A 17,648-nucleotide genomic window follows, 5' to 3' on the forward strand; every position below is an offset into this window, starting at 1 on the left:
GCTCAGCTGACATAATGAAACCCCTTCTAGTCATGTAAACAGCACCCGCCCCTTGAGTTTGAAGTCACGCCTCCCCGTCTTCTTTCCAGCAATGTATAGCCAGTAGAAAAGGAGCCCGTACACGAGGGGCGGATCCTGCACATCCCTCCTCCCTCCCGGTCAGGAAGAGCAAATGATCCTCGTCCAATGGCAGTACGCGGGGTAGCGCTCCTCCGGCAGAGCGCTCATCATGGGGCTGAACACGGAGCTGTTGGTGTGCATGGTGCTGAAACCCCCGCAGATCGTGTCCGCCATGGGAGCCAGGACACAGCATTTCACTGGCTGCAGATATTCATGTTACATGTTAGCCCCGCCTATTGAAAAGGTGGCCTGTACGCCCCACCCCTGTGGGAGTACCGAGCCTACTGGGACCCAGCCTTTCTGTATGTTCATTGGTCTGCTGGAGCGGGTTTCCGCCCCCCGTGTGTATACCGCCCCTATGTCTATTAAACTGGACCTGTTGTTGAATCCGCCTCTTTGAATATACCGCCCTCTTTCTTGGGGCCCCGCCTCCTTTCTTCCTATACCGGTGTACCGGCCCCTCTGAGTGTTCCCAGCGCTTGCCGAGGCGTTTCTCTTCTTGTGTATAGACCGCCCCTCCTTTATGGCTCCGCCCCTCCTGGTGTACCCCGGGCCTGCTGGGGAATCCGTTGTTGTGACTTTGATGGACGGCTGAGGATCTGCTTTGTGTCTGTGCGGTAAGTACCCGGGACACCCCACACTGGCCGATCAGGACATCACACCGACCTTTTGTTCTGCTAGTACTCCGTATTATATACATGACCTCTCTGCTCCTACATTCACATGCATTGTCCCCCTCTGCTCCCATAGACGGGTGGGCGACCTTCCAGGGGTGAGATCTCCCTGACAACATGGAGGAAAGCAAAGATTCCAAAAGAGGTGGCAAGCGATCCACACTCTGATTGCTCTTCAGAGGTGTTTGTCATGTTTGATCTAAACCGATAACTCCCCCAGCACAGTCACTCGCACTGCACAGCAATTCTACGTATAAATCCGGCAACGGATCATCTTCTCACCTCCGGGCAAACACAGATCACTCTTCAGAGGAGCAGCACTGTCTGCTGTCCTTGGGAATGAGGACATTTGGGGGTGGCACCCTTCTGACTCATTCACACAGGTGGTGGGGAGGGGGGTGGTAAAACCCTGGTTTCCCCCAATCCCTGACCCCTTGAACTGCACAGGAGGTAGCCAAAGGTGTCCACATGCAGGAATGACCCCCCGATAGACACTACCGTCCGCTACTCATGACCCATTCAAGGAAATGGGGTCACTCTGCAACCCCCCCGGAACTGCATTCTTCTGTGGGGTCCAAGGGGCGCTACATTGTGCCCGATCTGCCTGCTGCCGCTTGGTATTTTGGGAGTGCACAAGGCTGCAGAGCGGCTGCTTTCACTTGAATGGATAATGCTTGGTGGATGCCGCAACAACCATGACAGGGCATCTGAGGGCACAACATGTTCACCCCTGGCCACTGCAGCTAAAGAGGTTGTGGTTGGGGCGGGGGTGGTAAAAACACGTTGTAAAGTGTTAGTAAACCTAGGACCCGCATTCACTATATCTGGTCTCCCACAGTACACAGAACATGGAAATTTAATTATTATAGTAAATATAAACAGATAAATACCTTTTCTCATGAGCAGTTAGAGCAGTCTTGTGACTTCTATCAGTGTTCAGCAGAGCACTGGTTACAGCTTGTAGGAGGAGTTTTCTTTCTGCTCTAGGTGGATTCAGAACCCCTGACCTCTGTCTGACCAGTGCTGATTGGCCCTGTGCTGATCACATGCACTCTCCCAAGAAAAAAAAAAAAAAAACCTCTCTAGCAATACACACCAAACCGAGCATGTGCAGAGTGACTCTACACCAGTGGTCTCCAGACTACGGCCCAGGGGCCAGATGAGGCCCTTTGCTTGCTTTTATCTGGTCCTTGGGGCACTATTTCATCTACCGATACCAACAATTGGGTATAATTCCCCCCACTTACACCAATGAAGGGGGCACAACTCCTTCCACCGACACCATTGATGGGGCACTATTCCTCCCACCGACACCATTGATGGGGCACTATTCCTCCCACCGACACCATTGATGGGCCACTATTCCTCCCACCGACACCATTGATGGGCCACTATTCCTCCCACCGACACCATTGATGGGCCACTATTCCTCCCACCGACACCATTGATGGGCCACTATTCCTCCCACTGACACCAATAATGGGCCACTATTCCTCTCACTGACACCAATAATGGGCCACTATTCCTCTCACTGACACCAATAATGGGCCACTATTCCTCCCACTGACACCAATAATGGGCCACTATTCCTCCCACTGACACCAATAATGGGCCACTATTCCTCTCACTGACACCAATAATGGGCCACTATTCCTCCCACTGACACCAATAATGGGGTATTATTCCTGCCACCAACAGCAAGGATGGGGCACTATTTTCCCCTAATGACACTAACAGTAGGACACTATTCCTCCCACTGACATCAATGGTGGGGCACTATCCCACTGACACCATTGATGGGGCACTATTTCCTTCCCACTGACACCAAAGGACACTATTCCTCCAACTGACACTAATGTTGGGGCACTATTCCTGCCACCGACACCAACGATGGGGCACTATTCCTCCTGGTGACACCAACAACTGGGCGCTATGCCTCCCACGTACACCAGTGAAGGGGTGCTATTCCTCCCCTAATACCAAAGCTTGTTTACTCCCACTGATGCCGGGACAATTTCTACTCTCAATGGCCATAGTCCGGCCCTCTGAAAGTCTAATGGACAGTAAACTGGCCCTATGCCCGAAAGCATTGCACCTGCGATCTGAAGACCTCTGGTGCCATGCAGGTCTCCTGCAGATCTGTCAGAATCTCTTCTTGCCTGTACATCCCATATAGAAGGTATACTGACAGGAAGAATCCATGAACTACCACAGTTCTTCACAGCACCATGGTAGTTCATTGGAAACTACAAGCTCACAGCCGCTAAGGCTGTTGGGACTTGCAGTTCATTCATTCGCAGAAGTCTGAGAATTAATGATGCGGCAGTGTGGGCGGAGTCCCGCACGGCTGCACGGTTTTAAAATTTGACAGATAGTACGGAGAGAAGTCTAACCATACTGTCAGAGGGAGGGGGCAGCGGCTGCAGAACATGTTACATGCTCTACCCTAAAAACAGGTGAAACGTAACATATTCCCAAAGGTGAACTTACCCTTTAAGGCAGTGGTCTCCAAACTGCGCCCCTTACTTGCCTTTTTCCGGCTCTTGGGACAGGATTTAATTCACCAACACCAACAATGGGGCACAGTTCCTGCCAATGACACCAGAAATGGGGCACAGTTCCTGCCAATGACACCAGCAATGGGGCCCAATGACACGAATAATGGGGCTCAATTCCCACAAATGACACCAATGATGGGGCACACTTCCTCCCCATGACACCAACAATGGGGTCCAATGACCCTTATAATGGGGCACAATTCCTAACCAATGATGGGGCACAATTCCTACCAATGATGGGGCACAATTCCTACCAATGATGGGGCACAATTCCTACCAATGATGGGGCACAATTCCTACCAATGACGGGGCACAATTCCTACCAATGACGGGGCACAATCCCTACCAATGACGGGGCACAATCCCTACCAATGACATCAATGATGGGGCACAATTCCTCCCAATCGCACCAATGTTTGGACACTATTCCTACCAATGATGGGGCACTGTTCCTACCAATGACATGAATGATGGGGCACCGTTCCTTCAAATGACACCAACGATGGGGCACTATTCCTTCCAATGACATCAACAATGGGGCACTATTCCTCCCAATGACATCAACAATGGGGCACTATTCCTCCCACTGATACCAATAATGGGACACTATTCCTCCCACTGATACCAATAATGGGACACTATTCCTCCCGACATCAATAATTGGACACTATTCCTCCCACTGACACCAAGGATGGGGCACTATTCCTCCCACTGACACCAAGGATGGGGCACTATTCCTCCCACTGACACCAAGGATGGGGCACTATTCCTCCCACTGACACCAAGGATGGGGCACTATTCCTCCCACTGACACCAAGGATGGGGCACTATTCCTCCCACTGACACCAAGGATGGGGCACTATTCCTCCCACTGACACCAAGGATGGGGCACTATTCCTCCCACTGACACCAACGATGGGGCACTATTCCTCCCACTGATACCAATAATGGGACACTATTCCTCCCGACATCAATAATGGGACACTATTCCTCCCACTGACACCAACGATGGGGCACTGTTCCTCCAACTGACACCAACGATGGGGCACTATTCCTCCCACTGACACCAATGATGGGGCACTATTCCTCCCAATAACATCAACAATGGGGCACAATTACTCCCAATTACAGCAGTGATGGGACACCAATGAGACCAATGATGGGGCACTATTCCTACCAATTACACCAACAGGGGGGCCCAATGACATCAACGATGGGGCACAATACCCCACAATGACACCAAGGATGGGACATTGTTTACTGCAATTGATGCTGTGACATTTTCTGCTTCTGGTGGCCACATTGCGGCCCCTCTAAAGTCTGAAGGACAGTAAACTGACCATTTGTTTAAAAAGTCTGGAGACCCCTGCTTTAAGGCAAAGATTGCCACATGATCCTGTCCCATGACAATAGTGGCAGAATCTCTTCATTGCTCGTTGTGAGTGTTGTCACATTGGAGAAACTAGTGCTAGAGTTCCTGTGTGCTGTGGGGGCATGTCAGGGTGCAGTAAATATCTTTCTCTGGTGCTTGTATTGCAGAAATTGCATTACTTGAACAAAGTACAGTTTTAGCTTTCCTTTGTGCTGTCAGATTCTTCCAGTAGAACTTTCCTTTATACCCCACTACACCTTTCTACACTTCTGTAACTCTAATCCCGGTGACCTATGTTAGCTACATCATTTTGGAATGATTATACAAGGGTTGTGTAGTTGGCCAAATCACGTATATCCAAAAACTGGTAATCCTGGATAGCTACTCTTATGTTCGCCATTAAAAGAAGAATTCCATGGATGGATAGTTTATAGGGATGCATCAATTTATCGACTACTGAAAAGGATTAGCCGAAAAGAGGATTATTGGCGTTTTTTCAATAGCAAAAAAAAAAAAGTGCCGATAATGATATTTTACTTCAATGCAAAATCGCATCCCATTGACTTCAATGCAAATAGGCTTTCATTTGAGTTTTTTAATTTTATATAGATTTCATTTTATGTTATGTCTAATTTTTGTGTGTTGCTTTCAATAAGTTATTTTACGTTGCTGCATAGTATTCTTTACATTCTTATTTATTCAAATTCATTATATTAATTAAAAAGTCAAATATATATATATTCTCCAGAGCTTCCCCCATCCTCTGGAACTCTCTACCCCAATTTATCAGACTATCGTCTGCTCTGCTCACTTTTAGGCGATCTCTGAAAACCTATCTCTTCAGTGAAGCCTATCCTGCCCTCAGCTAATAACGGAGTCTTCTACTTTTCCAACCAGTCCATCCCCCACAGTTACTACCTTTTGTACCACTAGCCCCTCCCTCCTAGATTGTAAGCTCCCAGGATCAGGCCCTCCTATCCCTCTTGTATTGAACTGTATTGTTGCTGTATTGTCTCCCGTTATATTGTAAAGCTCTGAGCAAACTGTTGGCGCTATACAAATCCTGTATAAATATATATATATATATATATATATATATATATATATATATATATATATATATATAATTTTTTTTATTTTTTGAAATATTTATTTTAAACTGTCCATTTTGGTTTCTGGTTTTTCCAGAATTTTCATTTTGGTGCACCACTAATGATTTATACATAGTTATATTGGTCCAGCTTGAACTAGTGTAACTATGTTATTATTAGAGGTACTTGTATAGCACCATCAATTTACGCAGCGCTTTACAGATATATATGTTGTACATTCACATCAGTCCCTAACCCTCAAGAAGTGTACAATCTAAGGTCCCTAACATACTAGGGACAATTTAGACAGGAGCCAATTGACCTACCAGCATGTCTTTGAATTGTAGGACGAAACCAGAGTACCTGGAGGAAACCCACGCAGGCACAGGGAGAACATGCAAATTCCAGGCAGGTGGAGTCGTTGGGATTCGAACCAACGACCCTAGTACTGCCAGGCAGAAGTGCTAACCATTTAGTCACAGTGCTCCATTGTGCTATACCGTATATATACCATACCTGGTTGATGCCCTTGGAAGTTGGAAATCACTGAATTAGACTCTGCTACTCCAGTGATCTCCACTTACTTCGAGGTCCCTTGCCCAGTGGCTGCATTCTGAATGCAAGAGGTCGGCCACTCAGCACAGGTGCCATTCAGAGAATGCTTTGTATATTCTGAATGAATGCAAAGCATTCTCTGATTGGATAAGGTGCTGAGGCAGGCAGTTATGTCATGCTCCCCACCTTGTCCAATCAGAATGTTTTGTATTCTTTCAGAAAATACAAATCAGTCTCTGAATGGCTTGTGTGTAGCTGTGTCTACTTTAATGTACTATGTATAAAATATCCATCCCTGGAATTCTTCTTTAACCGCTCCCCGACCACCCTATAGCAGAACTACTGCTACAGGGCGGCAGGGCTGCTCAAAATCACATATATATGTATATATAATTTTGTATTTCCAGATAGGGGGTTCATGCTGCCCCACCCTCACCACCTTTTGTGGCTACAGCTGTTGATCTCCGGGTCCTGGCAGGAGATTCCCCGTTACTCAGCGATCACCGAGGAACACTGACAGGAGAGAGGTCTGTATGGAAACAATACAGATCTCTCCCCTGTCAGCACCAGCATGCCGCTTTGTATGGTTCTGCATAGCATGCTTACATAGTAAACCACACACAGGCCACATAGTAAAAAAGCTCACAGTTAACCCTTTGATCACCCCAGATGTTAACTCCTTCCTGCCCAGTGTCATTAGTACAGTGTCAGTGCTTTTTTTTTTTTTTTTTTTTTAGCACTGATCACTGCATTAGTGTCACTAGGGTTGTCAGTGGCAGTTAGTCAGTTCCCGCTCAGTGTCAGAATGTTTGCTGCAGTCCTGCTATAAGTCACTGATCGCTGCCATTACTAGTATATATATAAAAAAAAAAAACTTCCAGTATATATACCGCCATTTGTAGACTATATAACTTTCACATAAACCAATTAATTTACATGTGTTGGGATTTTTTTTTTTTTTTAGCAAAGACATGTAGCAGAATACATTTTAGCCTAAATTTATGAAGAAATTAGATTTTTTTAAAATGCTTTTACTGGATATGCTTTAAAGCAAAAAGTAAAAAAATATTGGGGTTTTTTTTTTTCAAAATTGTCGCTGTTTTTTTTTTGTTTATTGCGCAAAAAAATAAAAAACGCACAGGCGATCAAATACCAGCAGAACAAAGCTCCATTTGTGGGGAACAGAAAAGGATGTAAATTTAATTTGGGTGCAGCATTCCATGACCACGCAATTGTCAGTTAAAGTAATGCAGCGCCGTATCGCAAAAAATGGCCTTGTCAGGAAGGGGGGGGGGGGGTTAATCCTCTGAAGGGCAAGTGGTTAAAGTGGTAGTAAAGTTTTAATGTTTAAAATCTGCTGACATGCAGGGTTTTTATAACAGAAGAGGTCCTAGTGGTCTTTATTTATCATAAATGTCTCTCCTGCATGTCAGTGGGTAATGTGATCTGAGTCGCACATGCGCAGCTCAAATCACATTTATGGCCCGCTTTGTGTGCCACTGCAGTGCGCATACGCAGTAGTGGCGTCAATGCAGCCCTACCATTCATGCGGCCAAAGATACAAAAATTGGAAGGAACACCGGGCGAAGATGGAAGGAAGTGCCAAGGGAGCCGTGACAGCACTACATCGGAGTGCTCTGTTTGCAGGTAAGTGTCATAATGTGCTAGTATGCAGTGCGTTCTAGTATACCATGGCTTAACTCTGCAGGGGACCAGCATGTTTGTTTTAAATGGATGACTTTACTACCACTTTAAGGCTTGTTCACACCATAATGCAGTATGGGAAACCCTCATTCATTGCGCATTTCCCGCACTGCGTGTGCAATCTGCTGCGGGTATCAACATCTGCCCAAAACCCCAAACTCAGATCATAAATGCAGTGCGTTTGCCTGCACTGGATCACTTGGCACAGCAGTACCATGTGATTTGGTGCAGTGCCTTTCTAAACAGTAGGGCATGCATTACTTTTTGTTTGATCCTATGTGATATTCAAATGAATAGGCTGAAAATCACACTGCAAAACAAAAAAATGGCACCTACCCCAGTCTATAACTTGCTTTTGCAGAAAGGATACATGAACTGGGTGACACATGTCAAACAAGAAAAAGAGGAAGGTTCAGTAATCAACTTGCCAGCCAGTTTGCCAACAACTGAATTAACCTGTCTAACAGTATGCGTTAAAAACGGGTTTAGTTAGCACACATTTGCAAATACATACGTAAGCCACAGAGCCACAACACAGCACCCTGGTATTCTGTGGTCCTAGCTCTACAAATTTTGAGAGCCCCCATAGTAGAAGCACATGTATTTAATGGATAGATCATGGGGGCAGGTGAACCTGAGGGAGCCCACCCTTCTTAAAGGTACAGGAGCACACTGGACACCCAGCATATAGCACAGGGGTAGCCAGGGTGTCCTAGAGCACCCACTCCCCTACAATTTAACAATACAAAAAATGGCAACTGCCCCAGTCTATAACTGGCTTTTGCAGCAAGGATACGTGAAGCGGGCGACGCATATCAAACAAGAAAAGAGGAAGGTTCAATGATCAACTTGCCAGCCAGGTTGCCAACAACCGAATTAAACTGTCTAACAGCATGTGTTAAAAACAGGAGTTTAGTTAGCACACATTTGCAAATACGTAAGCCGCAGAACCACATCACGGCACCCTTGTATTCTGTGTTCCTAACTCTACAAATTTTGAGAGCCCCCATAGTAGAGGAACATGTGTTTAAATAATAGATCAAGGGCAAGCAAGTTGATCATTGAACCTTCCTCTCTTTCTTGTTTGACATGCGTCACCCGCTTCACGTATCCTTTCTGCAAAAGACAGTTATAGACTGGGGCAGTTGCCATATTTTGTATTGTTAAATTGTTGGTGAGGGGGTGCACTGGACACCCTGGCTGCCATTGTGCTACATGCTGGGTGTCCAGTGAGCTCCTGTACCTTTAAGGAGGGGTGGGCTCCCTCAAGTTCACCTGCCCTGGATCTATCCATTAAATAAATGTACCTCTACTATGGCGGCTCTCAGAATTTGTAGAGTTAAGATCACAGAATACCAGGGTGCCGTGACGTGGTTCTGTGGCTTACGTATGTATTTGCAAATGTGTGCTAACTAAACCCCTGTTTTTAACGCATACTGTTAGACAGGTTAATTCGGTTGTTGGCAAACTGGCTGGCAAGTTGATCATTGAACCTTCCTCTTTTTCTTGTTTGACATGCGTCGCCCGCTTCACGTATCCTTGCTGCAAAAGCCAGTTATAGACTGGGGCAGTTGCCATTTTTTGCTCCTGTAGCTTTAAGGAGGGGTGGGCTCCCTCAGGTTCACGTGCCCTGGATCTATCCTTTAAATACATGTGCCTCTACTATGGGGACTCTCAAAATTTGTAGAGTTAAGACCACAGAATACCAGGGTGTCGTGACGTGGTTCTGTGGCTTACGTATGTATTTGCAAATGTGTGCTAACTAAACTCCTGTTTTTAAGGCATACTTTTAGACAGGTTAATTCGGTTGTTGGCAAACTGGCTGGCAAGTTGATCATTGAACCTTCCTCTTTTTCTCGTTTGAAAATCACAGAGGAATGCAGTTGCACAGGAATGCAGAGTGCGTTTTTGTGAAATTCAGATGTGAACTGGCTCTTAAGTGGAATTAAATTTTGCAAATACTTACCCCACGCTCCAACGATCTGAAGACTGCAAAGTCCTTGCTAGCTCAAATGTTTTCCCACCACTGGCTTCTTCCGGACATCATTGGTCATCTTGATTGGCTGGCAAGGGACGATGTAACTTCTGTGCGTGTGCAGGAGTTCATTTGTCTCAGCACTGCGCCCAAAATGTACACTGATCTGCACATGCGTAGTTCGGTGTTCATTCTATAGAAGCCATTTTTTTCCGTTCTAGTTTCACTTGAATGAGACAAAGGTCAGCGGAAACTAAAGCTTGCCAAACACAGTACTCATTCCAGCCATGTCCTGCTGAATCCATTGAAGTTGGATCAATGGGTGGCCCTGCACACCGCCTGACTCAGGCTAGGTTCACACCTATGCAGGTTGCGTTTGAGCCGTTTCTGCAGTGTGTTGGGTTTTTGATGCGTTTTGGGATTTTGTACATTTTTCTTGTTGCTAGGCAGATTTAAAATGCATCAAAAACACAATACATGCTTTTTTTCAGTGTTTCCATTGAAGTCTATAGAACCAAAAACACAACTTTTTGCATTCAAAAAAGTCCCTTCCAAAAAACACACCTTGTGAAAACGCGCAGATATGAACATGTCCCATAGGAAATCATGTTAAATGGACTGTACTGCGCTTCTGCAAAACGCTGCAGAGAACGCTTAGGTGTGAACCTAGGGTCAACAAACTTCAAAAGAGACGGGCAGAGAATTTGCGACCGAAAAGTGACTGCAGCCACTGTTTGGGTATTCTGACAGCCATGAGCCCTAGCTGTCAGAATAGTCGGGGAGATTTATCCATCCATGCTGTTTAGTGCGGATGGAGGAAAGAAATCTGTGTGCATGGCCAACTTTACACTTTCAATATGATTAAATTGAAATAGAGGAAGTTATGAAAAGTTTTAATAATTCAAATTATTAAAAGTTTTAATAATTTGAAGGCATTTAAAAGTGTATGCATGAGCAAAACTTTTTACATATAGAAGGGAAGGATTCAAGTATAACTAAAGGCAAAACATTTTTTAGTTTTTGACAGAGTGGAGAGGGATTAGAACTCCTGTCAGGTTTTATTTCTGTCTGTTACCCCGTGATTCGCCCTCTCTGTTTGTCCTCTTTTCCAATATCATTGAAAGTGAAAATAAAAGAAAATCCAAAATTTTGGGTTGTCCCCAGAAAAGTAAGAGGGGAAATCTTCCAACAGGTACACTAGCTCTGGTTCAAATTCCCTTAATTTGCAGAGATTTCCTTTCACTTCCTGTTTGGCTATGGGACAGGAAGTGAAGGGAAATCTCCACAATGGGACACAGATGGCGAAAAAAACCTGATAGGAGTTATAACCCTCACTTGCTCTATCCAAAATGAAAGGAAAAACAATTTGCCTATAGTTAGTCTGATTGAAAAAAGACAAGTCCATCCAGTTCAACCATTAAAAAAATATTTTTTTTTTATAATCCTACACCCACAATTGATCCAGAGGAAGGCAAACAGAGCAAAGCACGATCCTATTTGCTCCTGCAGGGGAAAAAATTCCTTCCTGATCCCCCGAGAGGCAATCGAATACTCCCTGGATCAACTTTACCTATAAATGTTAGTTTCCAGTTATATTCTGTGTATCCAAGAAACAATCCAGGCCTTTTTTTAAAGCAATCAACTGAGCTGGTCAGAACCAACTCTTGAGGGAGTCTATTCCACATTTTCACAGCTCTTACTGTGAAGAAACCTTTCCGTGTTTGAAGATTAAATTTATTTTCCTCCAGACGTAAAGAGTGCCCCCTTGTCCTCTGTGATGACCTCAGGGTGAATAGCTCAACACAGAGTTCACTATATGAGCCACTGATGTATTTATACATATTGATCATATCCCCCCTTAATCTCCTCTTCTCAAGAGAGAATAAATTCAGTTCCTCTAATCTTTCCTCATAGCTGAGCTCCTCCATGCCTCCTATCAGTTTGGTTACCCTTCTCTGTACTTTCTACTTTAAAACCATTGTGAAGCAATTTTTGTAGTTTTGTTCCCCTAGGGAGTTTCACATTCTATGGGTTGTCACTGATGAGAAAGTCCAGCATTCTGAGTTGTCAGAGATATGGAAATCTTCCAATGGTGGCTCCAGTTCATGTGACAACTCTCTGAAAGGGGAATTCCCTTCAGTTTGTAGATAAATTCAGTTTCTTCCTGTTGCATCTCAAGGACAGGAAATTTCTCAGAATGTGCATTTCCCGAACAGTGTTTTGGTATGACCAAGGCTTTACGGTCAATCTTGGCCTATTAAATATAATCCTTTGCACCAGCTGTAGTTGTATAAACGTTATTAGAATGGTGGTTTATACATTTGTAACAATGCTGAACATAGCTGTGAAAGTCTTGTGTGCTGATAAATATCAAAATGAATTTTGAAGAAGCCATATCAATCCTAATTCTGCATAATGAATGTTAGAAATGAGTTCCAAGGCTGAAAATGATTACGGCAAAGGTAGAGCTTAGTGAATGTAGCCATTTGGAGATGAGTGTACCCGGAATGGCTGCCTAAAATGTCCTCTCAGCATATGGCCATCCGTTGACCTTTGTTATATCTTTGGGTATGGATTGTTCTCACCATGTCTGTTTAGCTGTGTTTTTCTACACGCCACCACACATGTATGTAGTGAACAAGCCACATACTGTAGATAACAATTGCTTCCCATGTGCCCATTTCTCACCATACATGTGCAGTGGTGTGTAGAAAGTCATCTTAAGGGACATGGTGTTTACAAGGCCTAAAGTTGATCCTGTGAGTGTAGAAATATGGAAGCCGCTATTGTGGACTTGTGTTAGGCCCATTCACATCTGAGCAATTTGAAGGTTCAGTAGAAGCTCTTCAATGCATGATACTAGGATTATTAGTATGTTCAATGGTACTTATTAACACTTGAGTCTAGTATAGCTTGAAAAAGTACATAACCTGCTTTTGGCGGCAGTGTTTCATGTTTTGGACCCAGAGAATTCCATAGGAGCAGCTGAAAAAACGTGTAATGTGCATTTGTAATGCATTTCAATTACTAGTAAATAGTTAGTTGGTAAGGTTAAATGACACCAGTCCATCCAGTTCAACCTTTGTGGGTGTGTGCGTGTGATTATGTCAATAATTTCCATATCCCTGTATATTGCATTTGCTAAGATGCCCATCTAAGAGTTTTTTTTTTTTTTTGTTTAAACTATCAACACTCCTCACTGACACCACCAATTGTAGAAGGGAGTTCCACATCCTTACCACTCTAACAGTAAAGAACCCTCTTTGCAGTTTAAGGTTAAACCCCTTCTCCAATTTCATTGATTGGCCACGTTCCCTGAAACTGAATAGAATCACTTTAGAGGTATTTGTATATCTCTCCAATATCTCCTCTGAAATCTCTCTTCTCCAGGGAGAAAAGGTTTAATGCTTGTAGTAGTTCCTCATAACCGAAGTCCTCCAGTAGCAATAGTTTTCCTTTAGCTAAAAATAATGTTTAAAAAAAAAACCAGTCAAGCCTGAAATGCATGTAAAAATGCCTGTACAAACTAAAAAGATGTCCAAAAAACACCAAACATGCTCCTCATGTGTGAATGGGGTCTCAGATGGAAGGTCTGGAGGCTATCATCTGTTGAGCTGCTCTCTACTCAAAATGCTCCTAGTAAACATCCAGCTGTGTCATTTCTTGCAGATAAGTGATTCACTAGTGAATCAGTGATCGGGATAAAAGTCCTAGATTGTGGACATTTAAAAGTTTACAATCACTATCCCTGGTAATGGGATTTTCAAGACAGCTGAGCTAGAGATTGCTTTCCTTTAGGTGCAGGAAGGGCAGGCTTTGAGTCCCAGAAAGCTGCCATATTTAGTTTAGATTGTCTGATGAAAGTTTGAATACTTGGGCAGGTGACTGCTCTAGGTCCCTTAACACCATTTTGAATTGCACCCCCCACACATCTTCACAATGCACTTATTTTGCAGCACACCACCATATGTTGTGGTGCTCCGCTTTAGAAAAGAGGTGCACATGTGGTGTGTTTTTTTTTTTTTTTAATTATTATTATGGTACATTGGCAGCCCATTCAAATTAATGGGCTTCTTTAACACAATGCAACAGAAATAAATGAATCCGAATTCAAAGGTGTGAAGGGGCCCTTATATTTAGGAAACTGTAACAAGAGCCCTCCCTGGCCATGAAGATCTTGTCCTAGTTGAATGTGAATTGGCATGGCCTTTATTGTCTAGTAGCCCCAATGTAGCGTAACATCCTGTGACTTCAGACAATGAAGTCTGGTTCTTTTTCATTGGACGGCTCTTGGTAAAAAGTGGCGAGAGACATTTCTGTGTCTTGATGGACAGTCTCAATTTTGGGAGAAATCTCCTGTTTCAAAAGTGGACTGATCGCTTCTACATCCATATCTAGATGTACCCCGCAAAAGGTGAGGAGGAATACTCACATTTCTGGTGGGCGGTGTGTTGAAACTTGTGTACTATTACTATCTGACACTTCCAGGTGTATTGAATAGCATGTCCCTTACTGATAACGTTTGTTCCTCCAACCAACCTTTGCATCACTACAGAGCAAGAAATGTCACCAGCACACCAAGGATCTCCAGAACAGGTCTAAAGCTTTATTCAACGGTCACATCCTAGTTACAAAAGCGGCTTTTTGGAGCCTTGCAGAATCCCTTTATCAGATATGCCTGATAAAGAGGTCCTGTGAGGCTCTGAAACACCACTTTTGCAACGATGATGTGACAATTGAATAAAGCTTTAGACCTGTTCTGGAGATCCTTGGTGTGCTGGTGACATTTCTCACTATGAATTTCTTTGGTTCCCAATCAGTGATTGCAGTAGCACCCACATACATTTACAGCCACTTTCAGGAATGTGTGCGTTTGCAATATTGTGCTTTTCCATCTCTACAGGACACAATACAAGTTCACTTTAAACAGAAACTCTAAATGGTGGTGGAATAGATTGGTGAATTGCTCCATGTTCCAGCAGGTTTTCTTAATACATCTGCCTTTGTAATGGAGAAGAGGTGACCCGTGCCTGGTTTGGCTGGCTGTGTAAATGGATTGAACAGTGTATTTTATCCAGATGTGTGCATCACCCTCATTTTATGTGAATTATACCTTTATTCACAGGCTGTATAATGGGATTCCTTTTCTGTATTTTCCAGCCAGTCTTGTCTATAATCATGTAGTCCATCCCATTATGCTTTGTAAACAGCTTAGTGCTGAATTGCTAAGTAACAAATGTGGTAAGATTGCATTCCTTATTGAGATCATAGGTGTGGACGGATGGTGACAGCACTTTATTTAAAAGATATCTAAACCCAAGAACAAAAAGATGCAATAAAATACCTTCCCTGCTTTATTGAAAATTTTTCTACAATTTTTCTGTAATATACCAGTCCCACATCCCCTTCTATATAAAGGCCTGGGAAAAAGAGCTGGGTAGACCACTGCATGAATCTGATCTAAAGACATTTACTTTTACCCAAAAGGCCTGTAAAGCCTCCTCCGCTTAAGAATAATGGTTTAAGATCTTAGCGGGCTTGTATAGGTTCCCCTATGATATTTGGAGGATTTTCCCCTCTGTCTCTGATCACTGTTGGCGCTCTGAAAGGGAGATATATATATTGGTCTTATCTCCGTATCGAACCGTTTAGTCCCGTGTCTTTAGCACCTGTAAGGCACTTTGGGGTTTGGATGTTCCTGTGACTCCAGAAATAGCCCTCCTCTTGGTATACCTGGCTCCATCTCTACAGCTAAAAGGAGCTCTCTTCCCTTCTTTATGCTAGCCCCAGAGCAGTTCTCCCCAGCCACTGGAAGACTATGCAAGAATGGACTACTGAGTTGTCCCTTGGCTCTATGATCGATACACTTTCTACGTGAAAGCATGGGCCACCTGATTAATGTTATCCGGGCTCTTCAGACCCTAATTTTGATCATCTGATGTACATTAGAGACCCTGATGTAGTCATAATCACTTGACCTCGCCTCCGAGCACCTAGTACTGTAGTTTTCTTGTTTCCTTCTAATTTCTGTTTCTATGTCTTTTTTCTGTTTAATTTTTATACTCTTGTTCAATTTCTCTCTTGCTCTAGGCTCATGTTTTACTTCTCATACTTTTTATCATCTCTGCGGCCTGCTGTCCTGGTGAGCCAATGGAGCCAATTACCCATTCTTATCTTTCTTTTTGATACTGTTAGTTGTTCTGACAACCCTAAATGCCCTTACTACAGTAATTCCTGTGATGGGCTTAGTCTTCTCGTTTAATTGGTGATGCATCTTATTATACCTTATTGCCTTCCTTTTTTTTTTTTCTGGTATTGAGTTCTGACTGTTTTGACACTTGACAATTTTTTTATAGATTTTTTTTTTTTTGCAAAGAATAACGTTTTGGCTTTAAGTACACCTTAGTTAGTCACATTTAGATGTATGCAAACAATTGTCTTTTATGGAAATAGTATGCTGGTAACTTGAAAATAAATGCTTTATTACTGGAAGTGAGGCCATAGGTCTAATAAACCCACTTTTGTTTTGTACCTTTTGGCCTTCACTTCTTTCTATTGGCTGCAGAGTGTGAAGAGTGGGTTTGCTTGACAATAGGAAGATGTGAATAAGAAGGTGCAGGTCGTGGCATAACCAAGAGAATGAAGTTCCCCTTTTCAGTGCCACAACTTTCAGCACACGATTTAAATTGTCCAAAAGGGTCAGAATTTGTTTTTCAAGTTTGTAACTTGAAGTATTGCAACCAATGTATCAGCATGACAGTCAGGAATGTAGCCCCCTTCCCTCTCTCTGACCACAACCTTATTACCTTCTCTGTCTCCTCGTCCTCAAACGCCTACCCCTCCAAATGTCAAACTACTACCAGCTGAAACCTCAGCAACCTGAACCCTGCCCCCCTCCACTCTGCAGCTGATCAACTCTATGACAGCATCCTTCCCCTGTCCTGCCCCGACCTGGCCACGACTGCTTAAAACAACTTGCTGTCAACTGCTCTTGACTCGCTAGTGCCTTTAACCACATGAAACATCAGACCCCGACTGCTCCAGCCCTGGCAGACTGATCATACCAAAACTCTCAAACAATGCATTCGTGCGCTGGAGCGACTATGGCGCAAAACCAGATCCCAACTAGCATTCACCCACTATATATCTGCCTTCCACACCTACACCTCCTCCCTCCATGCTACCAAACAAGCCTACTTTCTGACCCTTATCAATACCCTCTCCTCCAATCCTCGCCTGCTCTTCTCTACCTTCAACTCTCTACTCTCTTCGCCCCCACCTCCACCCAGCACCTCACTCACTGCCCTCGAGATTGCCAGTCACTTCAAAAACAAGATTGACACAATTCGCAGGGACATCGCCGCTGCTCAGACCTCCTCCCCACCCATCTCCTCGCACAGCAACCCTTTCAACACCCCTCTCCCTTAGCCTCACCACTGTTCAGACCTCCACCCCACCTAACATCCCTCACACTGAAGCCGCCTCAACACTACACTCCTTCGACCTCACTACCACCGAGGAGGTCACTAAGGTCTTCGAAGCCCGCCTCACCACCTGCCCCCTCGACCCTGTCCCCTCACAACTCCTACGACCTCCCTC

At 44.2% G+C, this 17,648-nt stretch overlaps 1 protein-coding gene across 1 annotated transcript in view; it reads left to right on the plus strand.

Moving 5' to 3' along the window:
• The first annotated feature begins 594 nt into the window (after nucleotides 1-594).
• Nucleotides 595-17,648, plus strand: part of LOC149467250 (5'-3' exonuclease PLD3-like) — a 65,780-nt gene continuing 48,726 nt past the window's right edge. Inside the window, exon 1 of the mRNA XM_089672053.1 lies at nucleotides 595-737. The gene's annotated coding sequence lies outside the window, so the exon portion shown is untranslated. The remainder of the gene's footprint in view (nucleotides 738-17,648) is intronic.

The sequence above is a fragment of the Staurois parvus genome, unplaced genomic scaffold (genome assembly GCF_062004578.1).
Source record: "Staurois parvus isolate SC_StPar_1 unplaced genomic scaffold, SC_StPar_1.0 ptg000118l, whole genome shotgun sequence".
Lineage (NCBI taxonomy): Eukaryota > Metazoa > Chordata > Amphibia > Anura > Ranidae > Staurois > Staurois parvus.